This window comes from Chinchilla lanigera, unplaced genomic scaffold (assembly GCF_000276665.1).
Source record: "Chinchilla lanigera isolate Chin_1 unplaced genomic scaffold, ChiLan1.0 scaffold00134, whole genome shotgun sequence".
Classification (NCBI taxonomy): Eukaryota; Metazoa; Chordata; class Mammalia; order Rodentia; family Chinchillidae; genus Chinchilla; species Chinchilla lanigera.
This window is the reverse complement of record NW_004955535.1, coordinates 3,711,172-3,724,913: the sequence shown is the minus strand read 5'-3', so window position 1 is coordinate 3,724,913 and position 13,742 is coordinate 3,711,172. Positions and strand designations below refer to the sequence as shown.

The 13,742-nt window shown below is 39.5% G+C and overlaps 1 pseudogene; it reads right to left on the bottom strand.

Annotated features, from left to right (window-relative positions):
- Nucleotides 1–1,106: 1,106 nt before the first annotated feature.
- Nucleotides 1,107–1,692, bottom strand: LOC102004419 (annotated as a pseudogene).
- Nucleotides 1,693–13,742: the final 12,050 nt, after the last annotated feature.

Genomic DNA, 13,742 nt, shown 5'->3' with positions numbered 1-13,742 from the left:
GGGGAGAATCCTGGGGAACTGGTGCAGAATGCTTAAAGGGAACCAGAAACAGTGAATTTAAATTGCACCTCCTAACAAGTCTCCCTTAGAGAAAACCAAGCTCCCTGGCGTGAAGTTGGCCATAGTTTTGTCTGGGTTGTTTCCAGACTGGACTTTAGAGTTTAAGGTGCTAGATGTGCAGTGAGGGACAAGGCAACATGGACCTGCACAATGCCCTGGGCACCCACAATCTCACAGAGACAGAGCTGAGCAGTGGCAGATGGGGCCTTGTGGCAGAATCCACAGCGAGTTTGGGAGGGAGCAGAATGAGAAGCAGGGTTTGGAGAGGGGAGGGTGAGAAAGAGGTGGTGAGACTTTAATATGGAGTACATGTCTAGAGATGGAGCTTGGGCAGAGCACCCTGTACCTCCTCCAGGGCAATCTCCTCTGCCTGCTGACCTCCAAGGAACCCTGACTTGGTCGGCCCCCATGGGCAATCTAGGAGTGGGAAACTTCCAATGAGGAAGGTGGAAAATTTGTTTCTCAGGGGTGATTGGTGGGTCTGGTGGCTCTGGGAGAGGGAAGGGCAGAAAGGCATCTGCACGTTGCTGATTTACAGAGCGTCATTCTGTAGACATATGGGGTTTCCTCTGAGGCTCAAAACTAGGCCTGGGAATCACCATGATAAACAGATTTGCTTTAGTCTCTGTAGGTGAGTTTGGGGCTTTCTTTCTGAACCAACTGGTTGTCTGTCAGAGGTTTTCTCTTCATGTTGGGGGATACAGTGTGAGGGACCTAACAATTAGGATACTGGTAATTTTCAAATGATGTAATAAAAACAATTGGGTTGCAGTATTTCATTATTTTGCTGAATTGTATTTGAGAAAAATAACCTAACTCATCTATTTTAATGCTAGTATATTCTGGATATCATTATACAAATACATGTATAAAAATTTAAAACAACATAAATTTCTCACAAGGAAATGTTATTCATTGTATATCATTGTATTTGCAAAGCATTTTAACACTGTCAACATTAGAAGTTTTAAGACAGTGCTTGGGAAAAAGTGTATACTCTACTACAATGCTGCTGGTATACATCTACACAATGCCTCTTAAAGATGTCAGTCAATGGAAAGTAGGAGGTTATCAATGAATTGCTCAACATCCACCTTCTCCTGTTGACATGAACTATGCATCATGCCTTTATAGATTTGGAAGGTTACATTGTCTGGATTTACCAGTGATTTTCGTTTTGCAACAGTAAGGGAACCAAATATTAGGGGAACTAAAGGGTCACAATCTCCATGGCCCTTCAGAATAGAAATATCTTTGTTAATACCACTATTAGGACCCTGTAGGAATGAAGCCCAAAGAGGAAGCCAGCAACTAAGTGCGGGGACACCCATCAGTTTCTGCTGTGTGGTCAGAGCAGAGTATAAAGATAAAGCTCCTCCCTGAGAAAATCCTGCCAAAAGAATTCTGTTAGAAGAAATGCCGTTCTTCAGCTCTTCACCTATTAAAGCTTTTCCATTTTCTGCTGCCCGTTTCACTCTAGGTTCATCCTTCTGACAATGTGGTGAAAGTGCAATGACATCAAACCAAGAAGGCAGAGGAGTGTTCATATTTAATATTAAAGGTATAACAGGCACATGTGGGCACATAGGTTTGACATGTGAGCTTCTGATACCTGCAAAGGCCTCTGCTCATTCATGTCCTGAATCTCCCAATCCATGAAGGAAAATAACGACGACTGGCATCTGAGCAAGCATGTTATTGCCACATATCCACAGGTTGTGTTGACCACACTTGAAAAACAGAAGGGAGACCTCAGACGACCCTGCTGCCCAGTGGTGAGTCCAGGGCTGCCCACCCCACCAGATGTGCTCTGGGGATGCTTTGATACAACATGGTTTCCAGCCTACCATGTGGGCCCATTAAGTAAAAACTGTTATTGGACATATATGCTTCAGGAAATATTAGGACTCCAGCCCCACCCTCTCTGATTCTTAGTGTTATGATTGATACACTGTGTCAACTTGGGGAGTCTAGAGTTCTAGCTATGTGACTCAACAGTTCTACATCTTGGGATAGAGACATACCCTTACCCTTCTGGGAAGCTGTTTATTGTGTCAATTTAAAAAGCTTAAAAGGTTAACTATGTGACGCAGCAGGGAGCCAGGGTGCTTACTTTATATTCATCCTGAGCCTGTGCAAGAAGAAGGCATGCAGACGGTGTGGGTGTAGAGCACCACCCACCCCAGGGCAGGTAGGCTTCATAAGAAAAGGAAATTGAAAATGGACTGGATGTTGGTTCTTCAGAGGAGCTCCAGTCTTCACCTTCAGCTTGGTCTCCTGCCTTCTGGTGGAGACTGGTCAGATTCTGCCTGAGACTCTTCAGGCTTCTGATGTAGGCTCTCCAGCTTTCGTCATATATTCTTCAGCATTCCATTGCAGACCCATCAGCCTCCTGATTCAGACTTACCGGGACACTGCAGTGAGCCCAAGCCCTAGGGCTGGGCTCTTCAATCTCCAGTGTGCAAACACTTTCTGCATGCTTCCTCATCCAACTCTGTGGCTAACCACTGTGAGCCAAACTTATAATTTCTTATACATTTGTACATCTTGTGTAATATCTGTTTCTCTAATAAACCCTGACTGACTCAGGCTTTGGTAGCAGGAGTGGGCTATGCAATATGATCTGCTGTCAAAGAAAAAAAAAAGGCTGAAGCCTCGTTTACAGATGATTCTGTTCACTATACAGACACCACCCACAAGTGGACAGCTGCAACATTACAGCCCTTTTCTGAGACATCATTAAAAGACTGTGATTAAAAAAAAAGTCATCACAGTGGGCAAAACCTTGGGCAGTGCACTCGATAATACATTTTGCCTGGCAGGAGAAATGGCCAGATGTGCAACTATATACTAATTCATGGGCGGTAGCCAATGGTCTGGCTGGATGGTCAAAAATATATTAAAAAAAAAAACTAAAAAATTGTTGACAAAAATATTTTAAATGGAGATATGTGGCTTGACCTCTCCGTATAGGTAAAAGATATAAAAAGATTTGTTTCCCATGTAAATGCTAACCAAAGGTGACATCGGCAAAAAAAAGACTTTAATAATCAGATAAGATGACCCATTCCATAAATAGGGACCAAACTCCTTCTTCAACCACCCGTCATTGCCCAATGGGCCCATACACACAGTGGCCATGGTGGCAGGGATAGAGGTTACACATGGGTTCAGCAACGTAGACTCCCACTCACCAAGGCTGATCTGGCTACACCCACTGCTAAATGCCCAATATGCCAGCAGCACAGGCCAATGCTTAGTCCCCCATATGGCACCATTCCCCGTGTGATCACCCTGCAACCTGGTGGCATTGTATTAGACCACTTCTATCATGTTAGGGACTGCGTTTTGTCCTCACTGGCATAGACACATATTCTAGATATAGATTTGCCTTTGCAGTACATACCGCTTCTGCCAAAACTACCATCTGTGGACTTACAGAAAGCCCTAAGCACCGTCATAAAATTCCACATAACATTGCCTCTAAACAACAAACATTTTATAGCCAAAAAAATAAAACAATAGGCTCATGCTCATGATATTCACTGGTCTTATCATGTTCCTTACCATCCAAAAGCAGCTATATTAATAAAAAGATATAATGGTCTTTTAAAGACACAGTTAAGGTGCCAGCTAGGTGACAATAGCTTGCAGGGATGGTATAAGATATTTCAAAAGGCTGTGTATGCTTTGAATCAGAGCCCACTATATGGCACTGTGTCTCCCATAGCCAGGATTCATGGGTTCAGGAATCAAGGGGTGGAAGTAGGGATGGTACTACTCACCATTACTCCTAGTGACCCATTAACAAAATTTTTGCTTCCTGTCCCCACAACCTTATGTTCTACTGGCTTAAAAGTCTTAATTCTGGGGGGGGAGGGGGAAGGTTTATACCGAAAAGCACAACAATAATACCATTAAACAAAAAGCTTAGATTTCCCCTGCTCATTTTAGCCTCCTCAACCCTCTAAAGAAAACAAGCTGAAAAAAGAGTCACAGTGTCATCAAAAATAATTAACCCAGATTATCAAAAAAATTAGACTACTACTCTACAATAATATATAGGTATGTGTGTGTGTATATATATATAGTGCAGGAGATCCCTCAGGATTCCTCTTAATATTACCATGCCCTGTTATTAAAATCAATAAAAAACTTTAACAACCTAATAAAGACAAAATGACAAATGGCCCAGAGCCTTCAAAAATAAAGATATGTTTTACTCCACTAAAAAACCCCCCAAAACCTGCTGAGGTGTTTAATAAAGGCCAAAAAAAATACAAAATAGATAAGAAAAAATAGTTATAATACCAGCTACAACCCCGTGATCAGCTACAAAAAGAGAGATTATATTTACACTATTTCTCCCCAATACAGTTCTAATATAATATAATGGTAATAAACTAAATACTTGTTCTTAAAGATTGTTAAACTGTGTTATAATGTTCAAGTTATAAAATAATAAAACTAAGCATCACCCAAAAAAACCTTACCTTCTATTTTGCTAAAAAAATTAGTGCATATGTAAAATACTTGTAACATATTAGACATAAGTATAAGCATGTCTTTTATATCTAACACCTGGTTTAAAAAGGTGTCTGATTGCCAAGTTGACAAGGCCATTAGAGGAAAACTGTTATTGGACATATATGCTTGAAGAAATATTAGGAACTCAGACCCACCTTCTCTTATTCTCAGCAACTATGAAGTGACTAGCTTCCTCTATTTCATGTTGTTGTTATGCTGTGTTGTGCCTAAAACAGTAGGGCCCCCTGACAACTGACTGAAAATGCTAAATCTTTCATGAAATCAGGAGCATCCCCACCCAATAAAACTAATAAAATTTTACTGAAATTCAGTGACTCACTAGAATGTAGAATTGTTATTTAAAGTCAGTTAAGACATATATTTTATGAAACTTCCTTTATTTGGCAAAAAAACTGGGGTACATAATTTGTCTTTTAACAAATTATTTGGTTCAGGTTGTTACTTTGTAGTATGCATCACTTCAAGAGTAGACAGAAAACATGATTGCTGTCTGTCCATCACTGTAAGATGATATTGCTGAGGGGTCACAACTTAAGAATTTTCCCATCACTAGCACATGTCACTTCCGTGTGACACATAGGACAGGTAGAATTGTCCAACACCCAAGGATCGATGCAGTGAACATGATATTCATGGATACACAGCAGTATACGGATCTTACTGCTTTCTTTATATTCTGTCATGCAAATACTACAGTACTTCCAGCTTCCATTTTGCCAGATACTCTTGCTAGGAAATTGTCAATCTTTTGCTGTATAATTCTGGGAGGTAGGTGAAACGTAGTTAAATCTAGAAGGAATGGTTCACCTAAGAGTTGCCAGGCTTAAAGTTCGTTAGATATTTCTGAGTGTGTATGTTGACTTTCTTGTCTGGGCTGTGGTTGTGAGAAGGGTGCTCATCTTTCATTAATGCCTTCAAACATCTCTGAGGCAATTTCTGGATTTTCATTGTGAGAGCAGACACTGAACATAGGGTGACTACTAGGACCTGGAGTGCAGCTGAAGCTTGGATTGCAAGTGTTTGTTGCACCACAATGAGGTTCAAACCTTCAACTGAAATTAGAACCATCTCTTCTATGCTGTGACTGTGCCCTTCCCATGTTTTAGTTGGGGGTAAGCCACTACACTGTACTTCCCTATCAGTGTCCATCAGGTTATTGGATCTACCAGAACTGGTCATTCTCTGCTCTAATGTTTTTCCAGGAGTTGCAGTAGAACTTGCACCATGTAAACCAGTATTTAAATTTCTGAAAGGAGGTATTTTGAGGGTACCGACAGCATTGCCTCTAATGAACGTAGAAGGGAAGGATCTTTTAAAAATAACAAGGGACCAGGAATTAGTCATTCAACAACTGCAAAATGAATCAAAGAAAATCAATGTATGATTAATAGATGTCAAGGAAACATTAGGTGTCAACACAAATGACAGAAAAAGAGTATTTGCAGAAAAAATAGCAGAAAATTTCCCAAGCATGCAAAAAGAATCAGACATCCAGGTAAGTGAGGCTTATAGAACTCCTATGAGCCATAACAAAAATAAATATACACCCAGACATATAGTGATCCAGATCCCAGAAATTCAGCACAAGAAAAGTATATTACAAGCTGTTAGAGAAAAGAAACAGATCACCTATAAAGGAAAGACCATCAGACTCATGGCAGACTTCTCAACACAAACCATGAAGTCAAGAAGAGCTTGAAGTAAAGTATTTAATCCCTGAGAGCAAACAACTTCCAACCCAGAATGATGTACACTGCAAAACTATCCTTCCAAATTATTGGAAAACTAAAATATTTCCATGATAAAGAACAACTGAAGAAATTCATGATCACCAAACCACCCCTACAAAGAATACTGAAAGATATTCTAGAAAGAAAAAAAATGGAAAATCTTCAGAACAACCATAGAAAGAAACTACCAAGCAGAGGAATCAACTAAACAAAGAGAAAAAGGAGGAACTAAGAACAGGAGAATAACATGACAAAGATAAGCCAATACATATCAGTTATAAGCATTAATGTAAATGTTCTCAACTCACCAATTAGAAGCAGAAGACTGGCATTGTGGATCAAGAGACAAAATCCAACAATATGCTGTATACAAGAAACACATTTAACTCAAAAGAAATTCAAGGACTGAAAATCAAAGGATAGAAAATGATATTCTATGTGGCAGGAACACAGAAAAAGGCAGGTGTAGCTATTATGTGTGCAGACAATGTGAACTTCAAACCAAGAATGATCAAAAGAGATGAAAAAGGTCACTACATACCCATTAGGGGAAAACATCAAGTGAAAGAGATAACAGTCATAAATATCTATGCACCAACTTCAGGAGCATCCAACTATATAAGACAAATTATAAGAGACATGAAAAAAAAATAAGCAGTAACACAGTCATAACCGAGGACATTAACAACTCACTGTCATAAAGACACAGATCAACTAGACAAAAAATCAGCAATGAAATAACAGAACTAAGCCAAACTTTGAACAAATGGACTTAGTAGACCATTCCACCCAACAACATCAGAGTACACATTCTTCTCAGCTGCATATGGGATGTTCTCTAAAATAAACCACATGCTAGCACATAGAACATACTTAAGGAAATGCAAAGGAACTGAAATTATCCCATGCATTCTATCATACCACATTGCAATGAAATTGGAAATTAACAACAAAAGAAACCACAAAAAGTCCATAACCACATGGAAATTAAATAACACCCTCCTGAACAACCAATGGGTTATACATGAAATTCAACAAGAAATTAAAAAGTATTTACACTTAAAGAGAAATGAAGATACAACTTACAGGAACCAGTGGAATGTAATGAAAGCAGTCCTCAGAGGGAAATTCATAGCTGTGATTTCCCACATGAGGAAGACAAAACAAGCACAAATAAATCATCCTATGCTGCACCTCAAGCTTCTAGAAAAAGAAGAGCAAATCAAGACCAAAGCCCAAAGAAGACAGAAAATTATAAAGCTCATACCAGAAATTAATGCAACGGAGACTAAGAAAACAATACAAACAATTATTGAATCAAAGAGTTGGTTCTTTAAAGAATAAATAAAATTGATAAACCCCTAGCCAATCTTACCAAAAAACAGAAAGAAAAAACTGAAATTCAGGCAATAAGGAATGAAAGAGATGAAATCATTACAGATGCTGTAGAAATTCAAAAGATCATCAATATCTACTTTCAAAAACTTTGCTTTCATGGGATGGACAATGCAGAGGAAATGGACTAATTCCTAGACATATACGAATTTCCAAAGCTGAATGAAAATGACAAACAATCCTGAATATCTCAATATCAACCAGCAAAATTGAAATTTTCATCAAAAATTTGCCTACAAACAAAAGCATAGGTCAGTCTAAAGTAGTTGGTCAATAGTTAGCACACAAGTGTTATATTAACATATCAGGTGTAAAAAATGGGGCACACAGGTCTGCTGAACTTAAAAAATGGATGCAAAAAGGGAGACAGTATGAGCTTCAGTGAGTAGAATTGAAAGCCAGGTAGGATTAAGGTAAGCCAAAAAGCAAAAAGGTATATTGAATTACTACTAGCTAAAAATGGCTGAAACAGACTATCCTTGTGTGTTCCAGGCCAGCCTGCACTAAAAAACCTAGGTCCTGATGGATTCACCACTGAATTTCAAAAGAAATTTAGAGATGATTTAATGCCAATTCATCTCAAAATCTTTAATGAAGTTGAAAGGGAAGGAATTCTCCCCAACTCATTCCTGGAGGCAAGTATTACCAACTACTGCACTTCACCATGTTGAACACAAGTTTAAGAAGCATCATCCCAGCTACTAATGCCCAGAGTGGGCAATGTAAGGCCACAGCATATCATTATGTCTTCCAAGTAGAGCATTGTGATATCATAATGGGGCATCATGATGTTATAGGAGGGGTATGGTTGTGTCATAAATGACTGCAGTGATTTCACCATGGAGAACTGTGATGCCATTAGAAAAATTGCTATTTCATAGTGGGAAATTGTGAGGTCCCAATGGGGAACTGTGATGTTTCGTTTGGGTGTCACCATGACATAAAAGGGCCTGTGAGGATCCAATAGGGCCTCAAAAAGTCACAGTGGGATATTGTGATACGATAATGTGGTAATGTGATGTCAAAATGTGTGATTATGATGTCCTAAATGTTGATTGTGGTGCCAGCCTAAACTGGATTGTGAGATTCTGTCTCAAAAAGAGACAGAAAGAAAGAAAGAAAAAGAAAGAAAGAAAGAAAGAAAGAAGTATAAAAATGAATAAATCAATTAACACATGGGACAAAGAGTCTCAAGGACCACAGATGTTGATAGATGTACATAGGCATATATAAAAATGTTGGTTGTTTTCTTGGTTCCTGTATTTGCTTCTTGTGGAGTACTATTTTAAAATCAAATCCCAACGGGAATACGGAGGTGCAGCAAAGGTAACACAGACAGAGCTTAAACCTATTAGGAACTCACCATTCTGCAAGATGTCAACACAACTTTCCTTGAGGAGATCACATTTGCCAGGGAGATAAGAGGGGGTACCCATTATGACACCTACATCCCCAATTTATAAAACCACAATGCCCAATTATGACATCCCAGTTTTCTAGTATGACGCCACAGTGTCCCAATTACAAATTCAGGATGCCCTATTAGGGTATCACAGTGTTCTATTGCGAGGTCATACTGACATATTATGGCCTCACAATGCTCTGTTCGAACAGCACAGTTCCCCATTATGACCTCACACTTCCTCCATTATGACCTCACATTGCCAGAAGTATAGCACGACAATCAAACTTTATGGCATCACAATGGAACACAATGAAATCATGGTACCACATTTTGCTATCACAATATCCCCTTGTGACATGACAATGCACTATTGTTACCTCACCTGTTGTAACAATATTGTAACATGCTGACAATCTGTCATGACATCACAATTCTCCATTCAGACCTCTCCTTTGCCTCTTCAGATGACACTATTTTCCATGAAGGCACCACATCTGCCGATGTTGACATTCCAGGAGTGCACTAAGACACCATCTTGGCCAGATTATAACATCATGTTTTCCCACTGTGATATAACAATGCTCTCTTTTGACGAGATAATAACATGCTGTGACCTCACAATCACCACAATGTGGGCATTTGTAGCTGGGATGATGCTTGTCAAATTTTTGAGCAACTCAAGGGAAAAGTACATTGGTCAGGCAATAGTTAGCACAAGAATGCTATATTTACCTATCGGTGTAAAAATCGGTGCATGGAGTTGTGCTGAGTTTAAAAATGTACAAAAAAAAAAAGAGACAGTGTGAGATAGGCTTAATAGAAAGCAAAGGGTTGCACATTTAAGAGAAGCCAAAAAGGAAAAAGGTATATTGAATTCTAGTAATTTAAAATGGCTGAGGCAGGAGAATTCTTGTGGGTTCAAGGCCATCCTGGGCTACATCGTGAATCAAGTGCAGCTGGAACTGCATAGTGACACTCTGTCTCAAAAAGACACAAAAATAAATGAATGAATAAATGAATGAATGAATAGATGAATGAAGAAAGAAAGAAAGAGCAAGAGAGAAAGAAAGAATGAAAAAAGGAAAGAAGAAATAATGCTGCAAATAGTCTCAAAGACCACAGATGTTTTCAGAGGTACCTACCTGTGTATAAAGGGGTTGTTCTTTTCTTGGTCCCTATATTTACCTTACTTTTGAAGATTACCACAAAGGATTTAGTGTGGAGAATTATTTTGAAATGAACTCGCAATTGGGAAAAGGAGGGTGCATCAAATGTTATACTCATAGACCATGAACCTCCTAGGAACTCACATGTCCAGACTATGACATCACAGTTCTCCTGCATGATATCACAATGGACCATGGAGATATCACAGGGCCTCTTTAACCCACCATGGTGCCCCAATTATAACCTCACGTGGCCCGATTATGGCATCATGGTGGTCTATTTTGATGCTGTAATGACATGTTGTGACCTCACAATGCCCAGTGGAGACAGCACGATTCCCCTTTATGCCCTCGCAATTCCTCCATTAAGACCACACATGACCATAATGGTACCAACACAGTCAAATTTTATGACATCACCATGGCACACTATGACATCACGTTACCACATTCTATCACAATATCACTTTGTGACATTACAATGTGCTGTTTTGATGTCACATGCCCAGGGTCACATGCTGACAATACAGCATGACATCACAATTCCACATTAGGACCTCAACATTTCCCCTCAGGATATCACACCTACTCATGGTGACATTACAGGGGCCCATTACGACACCACAGTACCCAAGTTATACCATCATGGAGTCCTATCACGGCACCAGAGTGGTCTATTTTGATGCCATGATGACATGCTGTGAGAATGCAGTGTCCATGTGAACAGCACAATTCCCTATTATGACCTACAATTTCTGCATTATGTCCTCACATTGCCACAAGTATAGTACACAATCAACGTTTATGATATCACGATCGCCCATTTTGACATCACATTACCACACTGTCATATCACAATATCCCATTGTGAAATTATGAGGCCCTATTGGGGCCTCACAGACCCTTTTGTGTCATGGTGATACCCAAGCATGACATTGCAATTCCCCATTGGGACCTCACCATTTCCCAATATGAAATAACGATTTTTCTTTCTGGTATCAGAAATCCCCATGGTGATATCATGGTGGTCAATTATGACATCACCCTGCCCCTTCTGTAACATCATGATGCCCAATTATGATATCACAATGCTCTACTTTGATGACATATTGACATGCTGTGCCCTCAGATTGCCCACACTCTGGGCATTAGTAGCTGGGGTGATGCTTTTCAAACTTTTACTCAGCATGGTGAAGAAGTGCAGTGCTCAGTCAACAGTTAGCACAGAAGTGTTATATTACCATATCAGGTGTAATAAATGGGGCATGGAAGTCTGCTGACCTTAAAAAAATGGATGCAAAAAGGAAGACAGCATGAGACTGGGTAAATAGAAGTGAAACCCAGGTAGGTTTAAGAGAAGTCAAAGAACAAAAAGGTGTATTGAATTACTCCTAGTCAAAAATGGCTGAGACAGAGGATCCTTGTGTGTTCCAGGCCAGCCTGCACTAAAAGGGGAGCTCAAGGCCAGCCTGCAGTGGATTGTGAGACTGTGTCTTAAGAAGACAAATAAATAAATATATATAGAAATCAATAAATCAATAAATAATATATGGGGCAAAGAGTCTCGAGGACCACAGATGTTTATAGATGTACATAGGTGTATGTAAATATGTTGGTTGTTTTCTTGGTTCCTGTATTTACCTGAGTTTTGAAGACCACTGCAAAACACTTCACATGGAGCACTATTTTAAAATCAAATTGCAATGTGAAAGGGTACAGCAAAGGCAACACAGATAGAGCTTAGACATTTTAGGATCCCACAATTCTGCAAGATGACATCACAACTTTCCTTGATGAAACCATATTTGCCAGGAACACAAGAGGCAACGCCCATTATGACACCAAGTTCCCCATTTATACCATCACAGTTCCCCATTATGTCATCCCAATTTTCCAGTATGACTCTACATTGTCCCAATTATAACATCAGGATGCCCTATTACGGCATCACAGTGTTCTAATGTGAGGTCATACTGACATATTGTGACCTCACAATGCCCTGTTGGAACAGCACAATTCCCAATATGACCTCACACTTCCTCCATTATGATCTCACATTGCCAGAAGTATATCACAACAATCAACTTTTATGACGTCACAATGAAGCATGATGACATCACTGTACCACATTTTGCTATCACAATATCCCCTTGTGACATGATAATGCACTATTGTTACCTCACCTGTCCTATTGTAACATGCTAACAGTCCATCATGACATCTCAATTCTCCATTTGGACCTCACCTTTGCATCTTGTGACATCACCATTTTCCATGAAGGTAACACAGTGGCCGATTTTGCCACTCCAGGAGTCCATTAAGACACCATCTTGATCAGATTATAACATCATGGTCCCCCATTATGGTAGTAGAATGCTATCTTTTGACGAGATAATGACATGTTGTGACCTCACAATCCCCCCATTTTGGACATTTATACCTGGGGTGATGCTTGTACAATTTTTGAGCAACTAGGTGAAAAAGCACAATGGTCAGGCAATAGTTAGCACAGGAATGCTATATTTACCTATTGGGTGTAAAAATGGGTGCATGAAGTTCCACTTACTTTAAAAATGTACAAAAAAAAGAGACAGTATGAGATAGGCTTAATAGAAACCAAAGCGTTGTACACTTAAGAGAAGCCAAAAAGAACAAAGGTATATTGAATTCTAGTAGTTTAAAATGGCTGAGGCAGGAGGATCCTTGTGGATGCAATGCCATCCTCAGCTCCATAGTGACATCAAGTGTAGCTGGAACTGCATAGTGAGGCTCTGTCTCAAAAAGACACAAAAATAAATGAATGAATGGATGAATGAATGAATGAAGCAAGCAAGCAAGAAAGAAAGGAATAAAGTGGCACACAATCTCAAGGACCACAGATGTTTTCAGAGGTACCTACCTGTATATAAAAGGGTTGTTGGTTTGTTGGTTCCTGTATTTACCTTACTTTTGAAGATCAGCACAGGGGACTTGGTGTGGAGAACTATTTAAAAAAGAACTCGCAAATGGGAAAAGGAGGGTACATCAAATGTTACACCCATAGACCTTAAACCTTCTAGGAACTCACACATCCCCACTATGTCATCACAGTTCTCCTCCATGACATCACAATGGACCATGGAGACATCACAGGGCCTCATTAACAATTATACCATCAAGTTGATTATATTTGCCCCAATTATACCATCACGTCAGACTATTCTGGCATCACAGTGGTCTATTGTGATGCTGTAATGGCATGTTGTGATCTCACTATGCCCAGGGAGGACAACACTAATCCCTATTTTGCCCTCAAAATTTCTCCATCATGACTTCACATGACCATAATTGGACCAACATAGTCAACCTTGATGACATCATCATGGCACACTGTTACATCATGTTACCACATTATCCTATCACAATATCTCTTTATGACATTTAAATGCATTATTGTGA